Source organism: Emydura macquarii, unplaced genomic scaffold (assembly GCF_026122565.2).
Source record: "Emydura macquarii macquarii isolate MOO-44397 ecotype Brisbane River unplaced genomic scaffold, CSIRO-AGI_Emac_v2 contig_374, whole genome shotgun sequence".
In the NCBI taxonomy this organism is placed as follows: Eukaryota; Metazoa; Chordata; order Testudines; family Chelidae; genus Emydura; species Emydura macquarii.
This window is the reverse complement of record NW_027130511.1, coordinates 13,375,447-13,392,976: the sequence shown is the minus strand read 5'-3', so window position 1 is coordinate 13,392,976 and position 17,530 is coordinate 13,375,447. Positions and strand designations below refer to the sequence as shown.

Below are 17,530 nucleotides of genomic sequence, written 5' to 3'. Positions count from 1 at the left end.
ATTTGGCACTGAAATAGCCATTAGTAACGTGTTCAAGGGAGCTCCTGGGATGCCCTTGCTAAAATTCTAACACCAAATTTAAGGGAGAGCTTCCTGGGACAGTTTGCTTTTCTCTAATAGATCTTCCCCAATCCTCTGTGGCTATGGCTTAATTATTCCTGGATCTCATAAAAATACATCTGGATTTTTTTTTTTAAATGGAATGGTTTAATTTGCACCAAATGACAGGGGTTTTCAAGAATTGCTCCAGGGCAGACAACCTGAGGACTCCCATTTGCAATCTCCCTGATTTGCAAGGTCTTGGTTCTCATACCCTTTTAAAATTTTATATGTTGTTCAGTGTGCTATACAGTCCTCCATATATTTTCAAGAACAAATACAAATTTTCCTGCAAAGCGCAGGGTAACATGGTGGCCTGCCCCTTTAAGGGTCTGTGGCCAGCTGGGCTTGGTTACTAATCAGATACCACTGAGAAATGGGGTGGGGGAAACAGGTGTTCCCTATAAGGAGTTGTAGGAAAGTGGTTGGGAGTAAGACTGCAGACAGAGAAAGTTGTTTATAGTAGTTTCTGCAGAAGGATGAAGCTAGATGGGAAGCCTTGGATGTTATGGCTGGATAGAAAGCCCAGCTGGAAGTTTTGTTTTCCTTTGTGAGTTGATGGTGGTTTGGACAGCAAATGGATTTCAGTGGCAAGGGCTAAATACTGATTCAGGGGGGTGCTGATTATTTCCTGCTGGTGAGTAAGGCTGCCTGTTTACAGGCAGTTTAAAACATGACTGTTTGCCAAGTAATGCTATCTCCTTGAGCTAATGTAGAGTTTGTTACAGGAACAGAGTTTTGGTTGATATTATAAGCAAACACTTCTGGTTAAAAGGGAAATATGGGTGGATTCCTCATCCCTTAGTCATGCCCTCAGTGAGAGCATGCACCTTTGGGAGACAGCATTTGCCCCAGGCTAAGAGGGAAATGCTTTATGAGAGACTCATGTTACAATCCTGACTACATCACTAACAGACATTTGAAAAAACTAGTCTGCTGCCCAGCAGACTCTGTTTTACTATAATTTAATTGGATAAAGTCAAATTTTGTTACAGCCCTACTAGAAAGTGATTGGGGGAAGAGAGAACTTGGGCAGGTTGCTGTACTGTACTTTGGTTACCTTTTACTTTAATTGCACTGAACAGAAAGCAAAGGTATTTGATAAATGTAAAGAGGAGAGTTTCTGAACATGCTGGAACACTGCAGAACATTTGAGCCATAACTTGATTGTTACTCTGCAGATCATTAGCTGCCACGCCTCAACATCCATTGGGGGGTATGACTGCATCTACAAATTGCCCGTCCATTGTAACCAAGTTACTATGCTGGCAGATTGATTTTCTTGGCCTGCAAACAGGCAGCCCCCAAAGGGCATGTGGCTTCTCTAATAGTGAAAGGCTCCTTGGCTTGAAGTAATTTTAAGAAGCAATTCAGGAGCGTATTTGTTCTTGCCCCTCGAAGAGAGGGGCAAGTGTGAGTGCAACACCAGCAGCAGGAGGTGGGGGGTCTGTGTACTGTCTTTCATCAGTAAGCAGATCAGGACCTTGGATTTAATGTGGCTTTCGTTATTCCAAGAGGAATGCCTGTTTGTTTTAGCCCACCGCGAATCAGACTATAAGGCCATATAACAATAATCTGTCTTCTGTTTGATGAGGTTTCATCTTGTTTGTTGTGTGCCAAAGCTCCACCTGGGAAATTCAGATCCTGAAAAAAGTGGAAGAGAGGTTTATATGTCTACATTACCAAGTGGCCTCTTCTAACTGGCTGTGGGGGTGAGACCTTTCAGGGTTAGTTGCTGCCATAACTACTGTATGGTGTAACTTTGTTTTTGTGCTACAGGTATTTCATGGAGCGTGGCATTGACTGCCTATCAACTTGATTCTGTGCAGTGTTGTTGCAGGTGCATGGGTCCCAGGGTATTAGCGAAACAAGCTGGGTGAGTAGTATCTTTTATTGGATCAACTTCTGTTGGTGAGAGAGATGAGCTTTCAATTAAATTTCTCTCACCAGTAGAAATTGGTCCAATAAAAGATCTTACCTCACCCACCTTGGCGCTCTCTGTTGATGATTGGACAGATTGTGGAAAACCACTAATTCGCTCATTAAACCATTTTTCTTTACAAATTCATTGACTGGAATGTTACTTCTGAAAGATATTGTAAATGCTCCTGGGTATTGAGGATGTTAACCTGCCACCTACTAGGGAGAGTATGGCTCAGTGAATAGGGCGCTAGACTGGATGGAAAGTGACATGGGTTCTATTTCTCTGATGTGCTCTGTGGAAAAGTCACTTAAACTTCGTGTATTTCCATTTCCCTAGCTATGAAATGGAAATAGTGATATTTCTCCTCTTTTGCCGTGTTCTCTGAGAACTAGAACTATGTATTGTTTGTATGATGCCAAACTGATCACAGCTTAGGCTTTGCCAGCCAGTTGTGGAGACAGTAGAATGACTGGAGCCCAATTCTCTCTGCACATGTATATGCTGCTGCCTGTGAAAATTTCACATCAGTGGATCACTGAGCCCTGAGAGAATTACCTACTGTCAAAGGAGGGAAAGTGAGGGGCAAGGCAACTGCCTGAAGCCCCAAATCTGTTTGCTAGTTAAGGTGACTAATACTAAGGAGACCAACCAAAAAACCCCAACCAAACAAAAAAAACCAGTAACTTTTGGAGAGTTAAGAAAAATGCCACTTGGATTTTAATCCTTATCAAAGTCAAAGTTGTGTGTGAGCAGATATTGTGTCTGGGCTGATTAAATTTTCATGATGTTGCAAAGGTGACTAAGTGCCCCATTTCTTTGGTCTCTTTCTGGAATTTTAAAATCCATTCTTACTGTGTTCAAGTACTGCAAAACTCCAGGTATATGAATGAGTCGGGATCCCTCCTTATCTGTTTCCCTTGTAAATAGATCTGAACGAGCAGATACTAATATTAACGGAAAGGCTTTTACTTGTATAGAGTACATACAACTATTTTTGATTGTATAATAAACTAATTTCTTTGAGAAATGTCTAGGGGATAAGGAGGATCTAAATTCATCCCATTATAAGAGTCCAGATTTTTTAACTAAAGCTAAAAATTATCTTTGTCTGGGAAAACCACTTTCAGATTTTTCAACTTTAAGTGAAATTACAAACCTTACACGGCTTTACAATTTAAGCCAAGTTTATCTAATGATTATATTCAGTGCTAAATGTCCATTAAAAATGAGTAATCAAAAATGAACTCTTCAATCTAGGATCCATTGATTCCATCATTAAACTATTTAATATATATTACATAGTTATACCTCTGATTTATTACACATACACTGTATAGTTTTTAAACTACCCTAGTAATATAATTTAATCCAACAACGTAAAAGAAACATATTTGTACTCAAAAACTACACATCTAACCACATATTTGGTGTCCGTAACCGTGATATTGTTTGCTATTTGACCTACTCTTGTGACTTCTATATATTAGGTGCCTCAATTAAATTGGGGGGTGTGGGGGTGTGTGTAGATGCAGGATCACAGCTTCAATGAGCTCCACATGAGTGTCCCTCTACCTAGACCCATCCCCATGCAGGATCAAGTCCATAGAAATGTGAGCATATAGATCTATATGTATATTACCTCTAAACACAGTTAAATTAATGTTAAGTTTGCAAAGACAATCATTCACAAGTTAGGGAGTGCCAGAAATAAGGTTGCCTATGTGGCCTGCTTCTGGATGAATCAAGCTGTTGTCGTCTGTAGGACTCCTGCCTCATTTGGTGCAGAAGCTGAGAAGTGTGCTGTGAATGAGGCAGGAGCTTGCTGGAAGAGAGAGGCTGGTCTCATGGTTAAGGCAGTCGAATACTACCCTAGAGAGCTATATTCCTTCCAACAGTACAACTTAAATGCTACAGGAAAGGGACTGATGTGTACATGTACTTATGCAGGGTAACCATGAAGCATGGAAATACAGGAATACTGCAATGTGGGAGACCCAGTCCAAATCTCTTCTCCACGTTGAGCAGAAACTGGGTCTCCTAGGGTGAGTGCCCAAGCCCCGGAGTTAAAGTTTATAAGGGAGCTGCTACCACCACAGTCACTATCACTGCTTGCTGTTGCTATTTTATGAATCTTTTGCGAAAATGCCTGAAGGTCAAAACACTTTCAACATCACGAAAATGGTTCAATTTGAATCTTTTTGATTTTACCAAAAAAGTAGTTTTGTTTGACCCAAAATCACTTTTTTTTTATTTTTTAAACTTCCAGCAAACCAAAGCAATTCATTTGTCCAGTTCTGTACATAAGCAGTTTTTAGTATTTGTGTTAAATTTTGTCAACTCTAAATAAAGGTGATAAGCGATGTTATGATAAATAGCTTCCCAATAGGGCGTGCTAAAATATAATAGCACAGAGAACTCCTACTTTCTGGAAGTGCTTGATGAGAGAGACCAGTGTACATGGAAGAAGGAATAGTGAAACATTCAGGCTTTATCTTGGCTTGCTATCTTAATGCTTGAAGCATAAACTCTTAGTTTCTAGGGATGTTTGTGCAGCATGATCACATGTAGGAGCTGTGAAGGGATGGAGCGTGTTCAGTTGTTCTGTGTAGACGGTGTATGTGCAGTCCAGTCAACACTAGGAGGTGTGGGAGACTCAAGCATGCTTAGTGAGGATAGAATTTTTCAGAGATTTTAGCTGTTATGCTCCAGGAAGTCACAACGGAGCATGTGACACTGCTGTATTTCAAAGCCTTCTAACAAAGGCTAAATTTGGGCTGGTTTTCACAGGGGTGGTAAATGACTCCTCCCGAATAGGCCTTCCCTAGCCAAATTTCAAGTCCCCCTCCAAAGCATGAAAACAGTAGAGCATTGCAAAGAAAATCTCAAGAATTCAACGTGGGAAGACAATATATTTTCTCCTAGTCTTGTTCTTGAAAATTCGCTGAAATATTCCAAAAATATTCAGCTTGAGGTACATACCCATCATGGAAAACTTCAGCCAAAATGATTAAGGCAAACTTAAAAGCACCTGAAAACAGGGTCTTATAATGGTGGAAGTGATGTGCAATCTTAATAGGCAGTGCTGCCTGCTCACCCTGAACTCCATGGTCATCACCAAGTCCCTTTTGCATAGAGTACTCAACAGCCATGAGATGGTAATAATTTTCAGCTACTACTAGAGAGAACCCTGAACCTGAATGCTAGATTCAAACATTGGATTATGGTGTCCGGAGCTGGATCCATCTCCATTATTTGCTCCAACTGAGATCAGAGCTCTATTGTGCTGGGCATCATACAAAGCATGAGACTGTACTTGCCTGGAAGAACTTGCATTCCTTTGTCTGTCTTCTGTTTAGGTTGTGAGAGGGAGACGTAACCTATGAGCAGAATGAACAAAGGGATAGCTGGTAAAAAGTCTGTAAAATTCATCATGATGATGATGTCTTTTGTAGTGGTGAGGGGTTTAGGTTGGAAATTTAGGGAAAACTTCCTAACTGTCGGTAGGTAAGCATTGGAATAAATTGCCTAAGGGGCTTGTGGAATCTTCATCATAGGAGGTTAAGAGTAGGTTTAGACCAATGCCTGTCAGGGATGGTCTGGATAATACTTAGTCCTGCCTTGAGTGCAGGGGACTAGACTAGAAGACGTCTCAAGGTCCCTTCCAGTTCTATGAGTCTATGATGGGAAGGAGTAAGGGAAGAAAGTGGGCATGGAGGGTAGGTCAAGTGAGGCTGAAATGAAGAGAGTGAAGCAAGGCACAAGAAAAAATTGGAGTAAATAGTTATCACAGGGGTGAGAATATCTGTTGAGAAGGAGAACTGTGGGAGGTGGAGCAGATGTTCTTGGGGACTTGTGAAGCCATCCCCTTTACTTGTTTTTCTCCCCTGCTGTCCCATAATTCCTAGCTGGCTCCTCCCAGCAGCTTTTTGCCCGAGCTCACATAACTATGAGGAGGGACAAAGGCCACTGCGTGGACCATGGTGTCATTGAGGGTTTCAAGCTATTCCTTGCACAGTTCTGTGGCTGGGAAAAGAGGGTTGGCTCTGGCTGGATCTCAGCTCCCTTTGCCACATCTCCTGATTCATTCCATGTTGTACCACCTTGTAGGTTTTGGTTAGATCCAAAACCTAAAAAAAGCCACGTTCCACTTCTGGAGTTTGAGGCAGATTCCTCCCAGGTATCCTACCCATGGTACTCTCTTGTGTGTGCTATGTGCTTCCACAGTCCTCTTCAGATAGCACAAGCTGGTCCCTCACCGCCCAAAAAAGAGGAAATGGGATGGATGTTACGTGACAGGTTGGGGCATTTTGGTAAAAGTTCAGTTTTAAGTTAGAGGGTGTTGCAATTTTATTATTCTCTCTTCGTTTTAAACCCCTGCACTCTGCGCTTGAGAGTGCAGAAGTAATGCCTATCAATGGCACTCAAGGGAGATAATTTAACTTTCCCAGGTTTCTGGGTAGGGGCTCAAAATGCTGCTATTTAAGTTTGTCAGACTGAACCCAGCCTCTCTTGCTGCTGACAATACCTGGCAGAAAGGTTATGCTACTTTTGTAGCCAGGTTGCTTCAGGCAATCAAGCCTAGCAAATCTCTCTTTCTGAGATCAGCCTCAATTTCCTTTGATTCTTAGTGATCGAAGTAACTTCTTCCTTCCCACTTCACCTCTAGGTCATCACCTTTCACTGATCAGGAGAGTCCAAGAAAATCTCTTCTAATCTTTAGTTATACTGTAAGTGAAGCAATAAGGATGCTAAAGTGTTGTGTGTGTAGACCGTCCTCCCTTCACTTCACATCCTGTTTGGAGATCAGAAAATAAACCAGATCTGTTTCCTCAGGCTTGAATAGTCCTGATTTTATTGCCGGACCTAACTCTTCCATGTGACTGCTACTACACTTGCTGTGCTGGGATACTGACCTATTTCAGAATAAACTTTGTTCTCTTTGGGTTCTGCCTTTAAGAATGGTATTTTAAGGCAGCCCCATTCTGCTGAACGGGCTCACATAATGCATAGTATAATTCATAAGCCTGTTCAGAGGAGTGGGCGCTCTCAAAGTGATTTATAGGACTTGCTAATGGGAATGTATGTTCTAGATTTAGGAATAATAAGCAAATATCATTATTGTTATGATAGTTGTCAAATTTGTACACTTAAGTGTATTTCCAGAACTTCACATGGGCAATAAGGGCCATGAAGGACAGCCTTTGTCTAAACCAAATGCTCAATTTTCATCTATAGAACTAGTTGGCAGAGGAATGTCACACAAAGGGGAAATAATTTTCCATCTGGAGGATGGAAGGTTTTTTTTATGCCAGTATATTAGAGCTTCGCAGTGTGGCAAACTGCCTAATAGAATAATAATAGTCTTACATTTACTCAACTCCTTTCCTCCCGTACAAACCCATAGTTTCACAGACTATATCCATAGCCAAAGCCATGTCTGGGTTAGAGAGTGGTAGTCAATCAATGCATAGCACAACTGCACTGGGGAGAAGAAATGTATCCAAGCCCTTTAAGTTATTGTCCATGTAGGTGGGAGAGACCCTTGGTTAGAAGATCTCATTTTAAAGTAATTCAGGAAATAAAAAGCCACTGTCAATGTATAAATGGAACTCAGTAATATGAGAGTGTGTTTTCAGTACAGGAGCTTTTATAAAGGAGTATTGCTTTAATGTGACTTTTGACACGGTGTGAGAGTAGGGGCATTTTCAAAGTATTGCCATGCACCTTTGGGTGTATGGTTCAGCTGGCCATAGGTCAAGTTCCACAACAGTGTCTCTCTGTTACAGGGTGTTACGCCACACCGTGATTTTGAGGAATTTTCTGTGTGCAAAGCTACCAACTCAGTTGATTAAAGTTTTTCGGGAACCTTTTGTTTTAAATACCAAAGATGAGATGACCTTCTTAGTAGAGCTAAGGAAATGAATGATTTCCCTTCCCCTCTCCCTTCCCCCCAAATTTACCCACCAAGTTTAGTGGCCAAACTAAAAATTATTTTAAAAATGGATTTTGTTGCTGAAATGAAAAACTAACAATATTTCCTTTTGGGCTGAAAGGAAACATTTAGAAACTATTGGACATTTTAAATATAAATTCAATGTCAAATCGATTCAGCTTCTCATTTTGAATAGGTAGTTTTTGATTCAACACATCCCTGGGTCCCAGCCGGCGTAGAAGCCTCCTCTACCCCAGCTTGGATTGGGTGGCAGTCACCCACCTCCCGGGCTGGCAGTCAGGAAGCAGCTGCTTGCAACTTCCCCAGGTGGCAGCCCCCCTCCCTGGCTCAAAGCCCAGTGCCAAGAAAACTTGTCAATTTCACTGCTCTAGCTGAGAGTGTTGGGGTATTTATTAAAAGTTTTCAGAAGTTAGGGGGTACTTGCTACTTGAAAGGTTGAGAAACACCGGTGTAGCTGATCTTCAGAGTATAGGTGCACTTTAATTGAGATCATTGTACGTATTCTACTACAGTAGGTGTGGGTGGTGGGGAGGAACATAGCATTGAAAAATCACTGAAAATGGCATATAGAAACTTTTAAGTCCTAGGTGTCCTAGTTGATGATTAAGTGGCCTAGATGAAAAGAGCTTAGTTGCAGCCCATTTCCTAGATGGGAGGTCGCACCCATATGACTAAATATCTGCCATATTGAGTACTAACTGGCATCCTTGCAGTCTTATCTGAGAGGCCAAGTACTGGAAATGGAGTGGAAAATGAGCTGCTCCACTTGTAAAAATGCCTCCTTTAGAACACAGTGGAGGCCCCATGTAGAGGGTTTGCACTGACATTAGGTTTATTCTGTACTTTGTTCACTGAGAAACTTTTCTCCATGGCTATTAATCTGGTGCAGTTCATTAACTTCTTAAAAGTGTAATGAAATATTTTTCTGCTTGTTAATGATTCTTTCTATACTACAGGTTTTAACACCCTGAGGTTACCTAGAATCTCTAAGATTCACTGAAGTTATTCAAATATTCCTTGCTGTTTCTCCGTTCCATTCTCTTCCTAGCTGCAGCTTTTCACCCCCAATAGCCAGACTCATTTTACTTTTTTTTTTTTAATTTAAAATGCTGGCTTGGGAGCTATTGAATGCCCTTGAGTTAGCTGTTCTTTAGTAGGAAAGGAAAGCTTAGAGCAGCCTAGCTGCAAATTAAGTGCTCTTAAAAGCACCAGCCCTATTAAAGGAAGAAAAAGAATCTTCTCCTTTTTTCAAAACTGACATGATTGCCCTTGGATGCAAATTACAGAACCTGATGAGTATTTCCACTTTTTGTTACAAGAGTGAAATTGTGAGTGGTTCTCAATCATTTTAGTTAAAGGAAAATTGATGTTGGGCAGGTCACAAACACTTGCTGATGTTCATTATGTGTGTTGCAGCGCACTTAGAAACTCTGTTCAATGATCATGTTCCTCCTGGGCTTGTGCTCTACACATACATAACAAAAAAGATGGTATGTGCTCCAAAGAGCTTACAGTCTAAGTATATGATGAAAGACAACAGACACTGGTGGGGAGGGTAGAGGGAAGCACAAGGTAAGTGTGAGACAATCATTTATTATGCATGATGTTGTTCAATTTGTAGACTAGGGTAGCACCTTACGACCTCAACCATGTCAGAACTACATTGTGTTAAGCCCTTTATTTACATTCAGTAAATGACTGTCTGTGTGCCAAAAGAGCAATCTAAAAGACAAGATGTAAGTGGTGTATGAGACAAATAAGTGGACAGAGGTGCCATGGAGTAGATGGGGGGCGGAGGGGGAGGCATTACAAATATAGGAAGTCTTAGCACAAATTAGCTGTGGGCACAATTCTTAGCCAGTGAGTGGCAGTAATGACAATGTCGTGCTTAGCCACTAACAGATAGCAGCTGTCTGCATGCATTACAGGAGGGGTAAGTTTTTTGACAAGGGACTTGATAGAGGATTTTTTTTTTTTCTCCAGATTTTTGACCTGGAGCTTTTCCCACATGTAAGGTGGCATGAAAGAAAATGTGTGGAAGTGCTTCAGGGAGAAGTGGGTTATCAAAGATTGCTTTTAGTCACTTCTCTTTGTTAATAATCTTGAGATAACAGGAAGGATAAGTAGGAGAGGGCTAAACTGTAGACACTTTTGAAGCTTGTTTTGAAGTGGGAGAGTCTGATAAGGGGACTTAGATGAAGGGGCGTCACACTGAGAGCAACAAGCCAGGAAGATGAATTTAGTGGTGGAATTTTGAGTGGACATGGAGGGGGTGAGCATGGATGCATCAGGACCAGAGATATTGTAGTAGTCGAGGCAAGAGATGATCAAGGCTTCGACAAGAATTTTAGCAGAGTAAAAGTTAGATCTTGCACCGAAAGAAGCAGCAATAGACAGTCTGAATGTGTGAGTCAAAAGAGATGGCCAAGTCAAAGTGAAACCAATATTAGGACTTTAATGATAGTGAGGATTCTGGTGCTCTCCACTGTGATAGAAACAGAGCGATGGTAAATGTTTAGAGGAAAAGTAATAAACACTTTTTGCCATTTTAAGTTTCATTTCTAATTTTTTATTTAGTGGAATGAGGTGCGAGTGGAACCTAACTAGTCTAATTTTATCTCCGTTTAATAAGAATACTATTGTAATAAGTTTAAGGCCTCCCAAGGAATCTTTTGAAGGATTAATAACACACTTTGGATGGTTTAAGGCATGAGGCTAAAGGCAAACATAACACCCCAAAGACTACTGTGAATATCCCTGCAAAACACACCCTGGAGTATTATAACATTGAGTCCAGAGCACTATCTAGAGTTTGTGTTTCTCCATATGAAGACTACTGTCAGCTCATTAGTGGGCAGCAGAAGGTTCCATTTCTCATGTCCCTGTTTACACTTCTCATGTGTTGGGAAGGAGGGTATTGTCTCACTTTCTGATACTGCACATCGAATGCTGATAAATTATGGTGCTAGGTCATAAAAAATTGCAATGCCAAGACTTAATTCTGCAATGTATATTGAGTCCACTTATTTGACTCAATTAGAATCACTTCAGTTTAATGATCACCTGTAAATGTTTGTTAGCAGTATTCATTTTTACTTCAAGACAGCATTTCTTTGATTGAGAGAATGAGATGTTGGACGTGGGTGTTCATTTGTGCTGCGGGGAAGGAAGAGGCAAACTGCAACTTTAACAAGAAGCTCAATCAGCCTTTGGAAAGGTGAGTCAGGGCTGCTCCATGTAGAAAGCGACTAACTGTGTTTCCATCCTTTTAACCTTGTTACCTCAGGGAGACCCAGACAGATGGAAAAGAAACAATCTGGTTGCCTTTCAAGGCATTGTAACAGGTGTGAACTTAATCATTACATAGGCAGCTACTTCCCTGGTTAAATATACTGTATGAATAAGTGAGCCAATATTCTAGAGAGCAACTGACAACCATACGGCTCTAATGGGTAATTGTTTGTGTAATTATGGGAATGATGCTGCTTTTCCTGGCTAAGTCTGCTCATTAAGCAATGTGGAGGTGTAACCCCTGCCTGCTTAGTGTGGTGCTCTGTCCCTTTCTAATGGCAACTGGTCCTGCAAGAGATTGATGAGTCTGCTACAGCCTTAACTAAGAGTCAGGTGGCTTTTAGCTCATGCAGTAGAGGCTTGTACACTAAGCTTCACAAGTCCTAGGTTTGATCCCACCGTTACAGAGGGCTTGTGCAGCAGAGCTAGAGTTCTGTCTTCTCCTACTTTAGTCTAAGAGCACAGGTTCAGATTGGTTCTAGAGCAGGAAGAGTGTAGAACAGGAAGAGTCTACAACGTTACCACACAGAAGAATATTCTGAGGCTTACTAGGACTGTGTAGAAGGGAAGCATAGAATTATTGTCAGTGAGCATGAAGTAGGTGGTTGAGTTCCCCCCTTCATAAGAGGCAGATGTTTGGATAAAACCCTATTCTGTAGCATTCTGATTTAAGGCAATACACAGTTGGGGAGTGATGGTTTAGGGAAATTAGTTCACTGGATTAGATGGCAAAATCCTTTGCAAACAAGAATTGTACCTTCCTCTGTATCATGCCAAGCACATGGTGCTGGTATGTTGTATGGAGCACTGAGGAAATGTTGTTTGTTTTCTGCGTACTTCATCTTTAAATAAAAGGATTCTTGCATGTCTGAGGCAATTCAAGATGGAAGACTTTACAGCATATGACCCTTATGCTATGCTTTCTCCCCATCATTGTTGGCTATTGGTGTATGGAAAACATAAGTTGATAGCTAATAAATACTCGACAATTCCTTGGAAAGTGTTTTAAATAAAGAGGATTTCCCCTGAGAAAGGGTTGGGCTTTGAATTTTGCTTTTAATTATATCACAATTTACTTAATTCAAAAATTCCAATTTCAGTAAAAGCAATTTATTGAAATTTATATTTAGCCCTGGCTTACTACTGATCTCACTGCGTGCATCTACACTGCAATGTAAGCCTGGGCTCAGACTCTGGATCAAGCCCTAGCTCACCCCCATCTGCCTAGATACAAATATCTCAGACTCGGGTTCAGTCCCAGTGTCCTAAGACCCCTTAGGGGAGGAGGGACTGAGCCAGAGTCCAGCTGGGACACTGGGTTCAAGCCTCGTTGTCCAGTGAGGACACTGCCATGCTGGACTTGGGCCCTAGATAACCACCTACACAGTCCCACAATCTCATGGGCTGATGTTCTATGTCCTCTCTCTCTCTCCCTCCCACGACTTGCCAGCCCTCTCCAAGGAAACCAAGGCAACTGCCTTTGTTCAAGTACAGCTCAGTGTTTAATCCTTCCTTTTTATTCTGACTGCTGAGCTGCGAACTGGTGAGCCTTCTCCTGAGTTTGTGCTAGTCACTAACCAGAAGAAGTCCTTTGCCAAGCATCCTGCTTCCTGGTCCTGGGAGCGCAGCCAGATTTTGAATCTCTAGAAAAGTACCAGATATGTTATGCCTACCAACAACTAATGAAGAAGCTGGCAGTATGTGGGAAAATTACCAGACCAGTGACCAAGGCAGGGAGCAGATCAAGTAGCTCAAAACAATACCCCAAAGCCAGGGATCAGAACCATACCTCTGGGAACTTGATGTTGTCATGCCCATTTTAGTAGGACTTGGACTGGGTGCTGGAGGGACTGCACCCAGAACAGAATCAGCACAGGATGACCTGGACAGCCAGGATGGTGACCTGTTGACCCCAGAATCTAGTATGGGAATGGGTGGGAGCCAGCAGCAAGCATCAGATGAAGTGACTCTGGTGATGAAACTGGTCCCTGAGGAGGCTTTGCCACAGGAGCAGCTGCAGCACATCCTGGGGCCGTACTTGTAGGAGCTGTTTAATGCTCCTCTGGGAGAAGCAGCCTGCCACAGAACTGGCAGCAGAAATGGAAGAGGTAGAGATCTCCCCAAAGAGCTGGGTAAGTTTCTGGCTCCATGTTTGTTTGTTAATATAGCTGTGGGAGGGATTTCCATTTTATGTACCGACACACAAGTTTTATTTTATTACATGCCCCGGGTAGCAGAATGTATCCACTAATGGCAGATTGCACATTAGCACCTGGCCGTCCCCACCTCACCCACCCATAAAATTAAAAATGGAGACCAGGAAGCACAAACAGTGAAACAAACCTCTAAAAGTGAAGTTCTCTGAAATTCACCTTCCCTGTAAGCGTGCAGCTCATCATATGTTTGAATATGTCAGTGGCATACATGGCTGGCAGCTTGAAATAAAACCTCCTTTGTCACATAGGAACCATGAGAACTGTTATGTCCTCCAAAATGTGGAATGCCTGAAATACTAGATGGCTGCTTATGTAGACAATGGTGGCAACCACCCTCCCTCAAGGCCCAAAGTGGTCCACAATCTTTAGGAAAAAAGCAGTTGATTTTCAATTTAATATTCTCTGTGCATGTCTTTAACTGCAGTTAACCCAGCTGCATCCGTTCTGTGGGCTGAAGCACCACTCTAACTTACTTTGTAAAACTTTACTTCAGTATAACGTTTTATGTCCTTGAAATTCCAAAAAGAATTTTTCCATGGTCATGCACTGACACTTGAGGAGATAACCTTCTGTGTCTTGTCCACTTCCAGGGCCATCAACCGCTACAGACCATAGTACCTGAATAGCTCACCCACGTTCCAGGAGAAGCCTAGGTCACCTTACAATCACACACTTGTCCAAGAGGAAGCACTTCCATGATGAACTTATGATTGACATTCTGAATAAGGCCAACAAGCAGGTCCAGTACCTGTGAGAGAGGGACTTACAACAAGTAGAAAGGCAGGATGAGAGGCAAATGGAAAGGCTCAGGCTGGCCCCACAGCTTGAGGACAGGATTTCAGTGTGGGAACAGACACTTGCTTTGCAGTTCCTGGAAGAGAGAGCACAGCAGAAAGAACTGCTTTAGGGGCTGCTTTCACCAATGGCTGCATGCCCCTCCAGATTTGCTGCTTGACTTGTACTGAGCGTGCTTACTTGGACTGAGCATGCTCAGTAAGATCTGCTGAAGCTGCTGCCTGCATTATGCCCGCCCCCCCACCACACTATCAGCAGGTATGAGTTGTCTCTGGCTAGGCGGGCCATGCAATCGGGCCTGATCAGCAGATGGACAGGCCATGCAGTTGCCCATGGAAGCTTTGGCCCCCTCCCCCCAACTCCCACCCCTGCTCTGGTGCCCAGTGTATGGCAAACATGGAAGGAAAGGAAAGGAGAAGGGGGAGCCAGGGGACATGCCACGGTAGGGGGTTTCTGTCTTGGAAATTGTTTAAAGGTTTGCGTGTGTTAATGGCACCTGCCATGCCTGGCAGTTGTTTAATATTGTGATTGTCTAATAAATGTTAAAAGAAAATATTTTTATTTCATTGAAAGATAGTATTACCATTACATCACGTAACGTGTATTTTAAATAATAAAGATAAATACATAGGGGACAACTTTGAATTTGTATGCAAACTCTTTCTCAGTGCAGCTATCTACATCAGTCCATACTATAAATCCAGTTCTCCCCATCCCTACATTTCATAAGTTACCATGCAACATGCTTATGAATGACATGACCATCAAGCCGCCTGGCCCTTTTGTAATGTACTGTCAACGTTGCACAAGCACTTTCATAAGGATGTTATTCTCCCTCTTCCATTGGCCCCTGCTAATCCATGATGTGGAAGCCCAGGGCATTTTTAATTTCTGTTACCCAGATGCATCCACCTCTAGCTGTGGTAGTTGCACTTTCTAGCTACATGTACTTGTTTAGCAGTTTGTAATTGTCCTAGATCCATTCAGGGGCAAATGGCTCTCACCTTTGGCTTCACAAAGAGGAAGAGCACAGTGGGCTACAGTAATGCAGACAGCACTGATAAAACTGGAATCTAAACAGGTATGTAGACCGCACCAGTAGGACGTCAATCTACCAAATGCACATTCAATCTCCATTCTACACGTGTTAAGGTAATTAAACCTTCTTTTGCCAGGGCCTGTGAGATCAAGATATGGTTTCATAAGCCAAGGCAAAACGGAGGTACACGGTCCCCAAGAATAACCATAGGAACAGTAATTCCATTAATCACCATGGCAATTGGTGGGAATTGTCCCAGCCTGTCCATGAATGTAGACTCCTGATTGACAGAAAACCTTGACTTTGTGAACTTCACTGGTGCAGCCTACATTAACATTTGTAAGTTGGCCTCTGTGGTCTACAAAGACCTGCACAACAATAGAGTAGTACCCTTTTTGATTATGTACTTACGTGCTTCTTGAGGAGGGCAAACTATGAGCATGTGAGTTTCATCAATGGCCCTGATGCTGGCTGGAAACCCTATTCTCTGAAAGCCAAAAATTACTTCAGGAATATCTTTTACTTCCACCACCTGGGGGCAAACCACATGCCTGAATGCCTCAGAAGCCTCCACCACCACTTTATCCACAGTCAGCTTTCCAACACCAAACAGGTTGGCAATGGATATGTAGCAATTTGGGGTAGCCAGCTTTCAGACAGCTCCTAGCAACCCATTTTTGCAGTGGCATAGCCAGCTTTGTGACTTATCATGGAAGGTCAGGGCAAGCTGCTCACAAAGCTCCAGAAACATAGCTTTCATCATGCAAAAAATCTGGACTCCCTGCTGGTCATCCCAGATCTGCATGAGGATGTGGTCCTAGCAGTCTGCTTGTGGCCCTGCTATGTAGACAAGCACTTCTGGAGAAGTTATCAGCAGCTGTACGGAATGTTATGAGCAGCATCAGCCAAATTTAGTCTGCCGTGTGTGTGTTCTCCTCTTCCATCATTAGCTCTGCCAGGTGCCTTCAGAGGGTCAGAGAATGCCACTGACATGTCCACCAGCATCTTGCAAAAGCTCTGCTCGTTTCCTTAAACGAGTGAAAGTGAGAGAAGTTCTTCAAAAGGCTGGCTGGCTCTGGTTGCTGGGAGAGCACAGACCAAAATGACAGCTTGGCAGGAAGTGTTGGTAGGTTGTTCAAACATCCTGTGTCACCCAAGGGTAGACAGTCAATCAGTGTTTCTCATACAGCACCGCAAACAAAGGGCTAGAGTAGCCACATTTCAGGAGGCACTAGGAAATCTCTAATATGGTTGGCTGAACTTGAGTCTATGTACTGCAAGGTGAATGTTTGGATTCTGGGTTCAGAAATTCCTAACCTAAAGTTTAGCAGTCAGTGCAGATGCTCAAGCCCTAGGTTTTCAAATCCAAGATTTGCTGACTCAGTTCCACTAACCCTGGGCCAACATTGCAGTATAGACCAACAGGGGGAAAGGGTAATGCTATTTATTTTCCCGTTTTAATTTTTTAAATTAAAATAACTGTAGCTCATGTTTTGCTTATAGATAGGAAATGTGTAACTGTAAGGAGATATGATTGTGTTGATCCATATGTCCTGCCAACTCAGGACTTGATAGTAAAGAAAAACAATAGCTAGTAATAGTTAGAGTTGATTATGTTAGTTTTTTCTTTAAGATAAATGTAAATATAGCTTTTTCACTCACAGTGGTCAGGTATTCAAGGCAACTCTTTGGGGAAATCAGATGTTGCAACCTTACCTAAAGGGAAGTGGAGAGGCTATGATGAAAGCAGGAATGGGAATGTGTCTGCATTTCAAATCAAGTATATTGTATTGAAATTATGTCTCGATATAGAACTAACTAAATTTATCTTACTACACGGTGATGGGTTAAGTTGGAGTGTGGGGTTTAATATTGCTATTCAGGAAAGAAATGGTGCAACTGGAAAACTTTGAGAAGCCCCCTTCAAATCAGGTCTGCACATTCTTTGTGTCATGTGGTGCCAACATTGCTATGAAGGGTTTGAATACATGGTCCTTGGGAGGGGAATGATGGACTCCCTGGACTCTCCTGGTTTCCTTTGTCCTTTGTTTACCCCCTCTTGGCAGTCTTTGGGAGGAGGGGGGAATCTCTGCAGGCTACCACTCACAGGCCGGGGTTTGGCTCTTGTTCCTCCTTCCTCTTTGCAAGAAGGGGGAAGATCTGATTGGAACTAGTATCACTCTCAGGCAGCCCCTAGAGAATCAACTCTAAGG

General features: G+C 42.4%; 1 protein-coding gene across 1 annotated transcript in view; it reads left to right on the top strand.

Annotated features, from left to right (window-relative positions):
• The first annotated feature begins 550 nt into the window (after positions 1-550).
• The window catches only part of AKAP6 (A-kinase anchoring protein 6), a 399,793-nt gene continuing 382,813 nt past the window's right edge, over positions 551-17,530 (top strand). The window contains exon 1 of the mRNA XM_067534299.1: positions 551-736. The gene's annotated coding sequence lies outside the window, so the exon portion shown is untranslated. The remainder of the gene's footprint in view (positions 737-17,530) is intronic.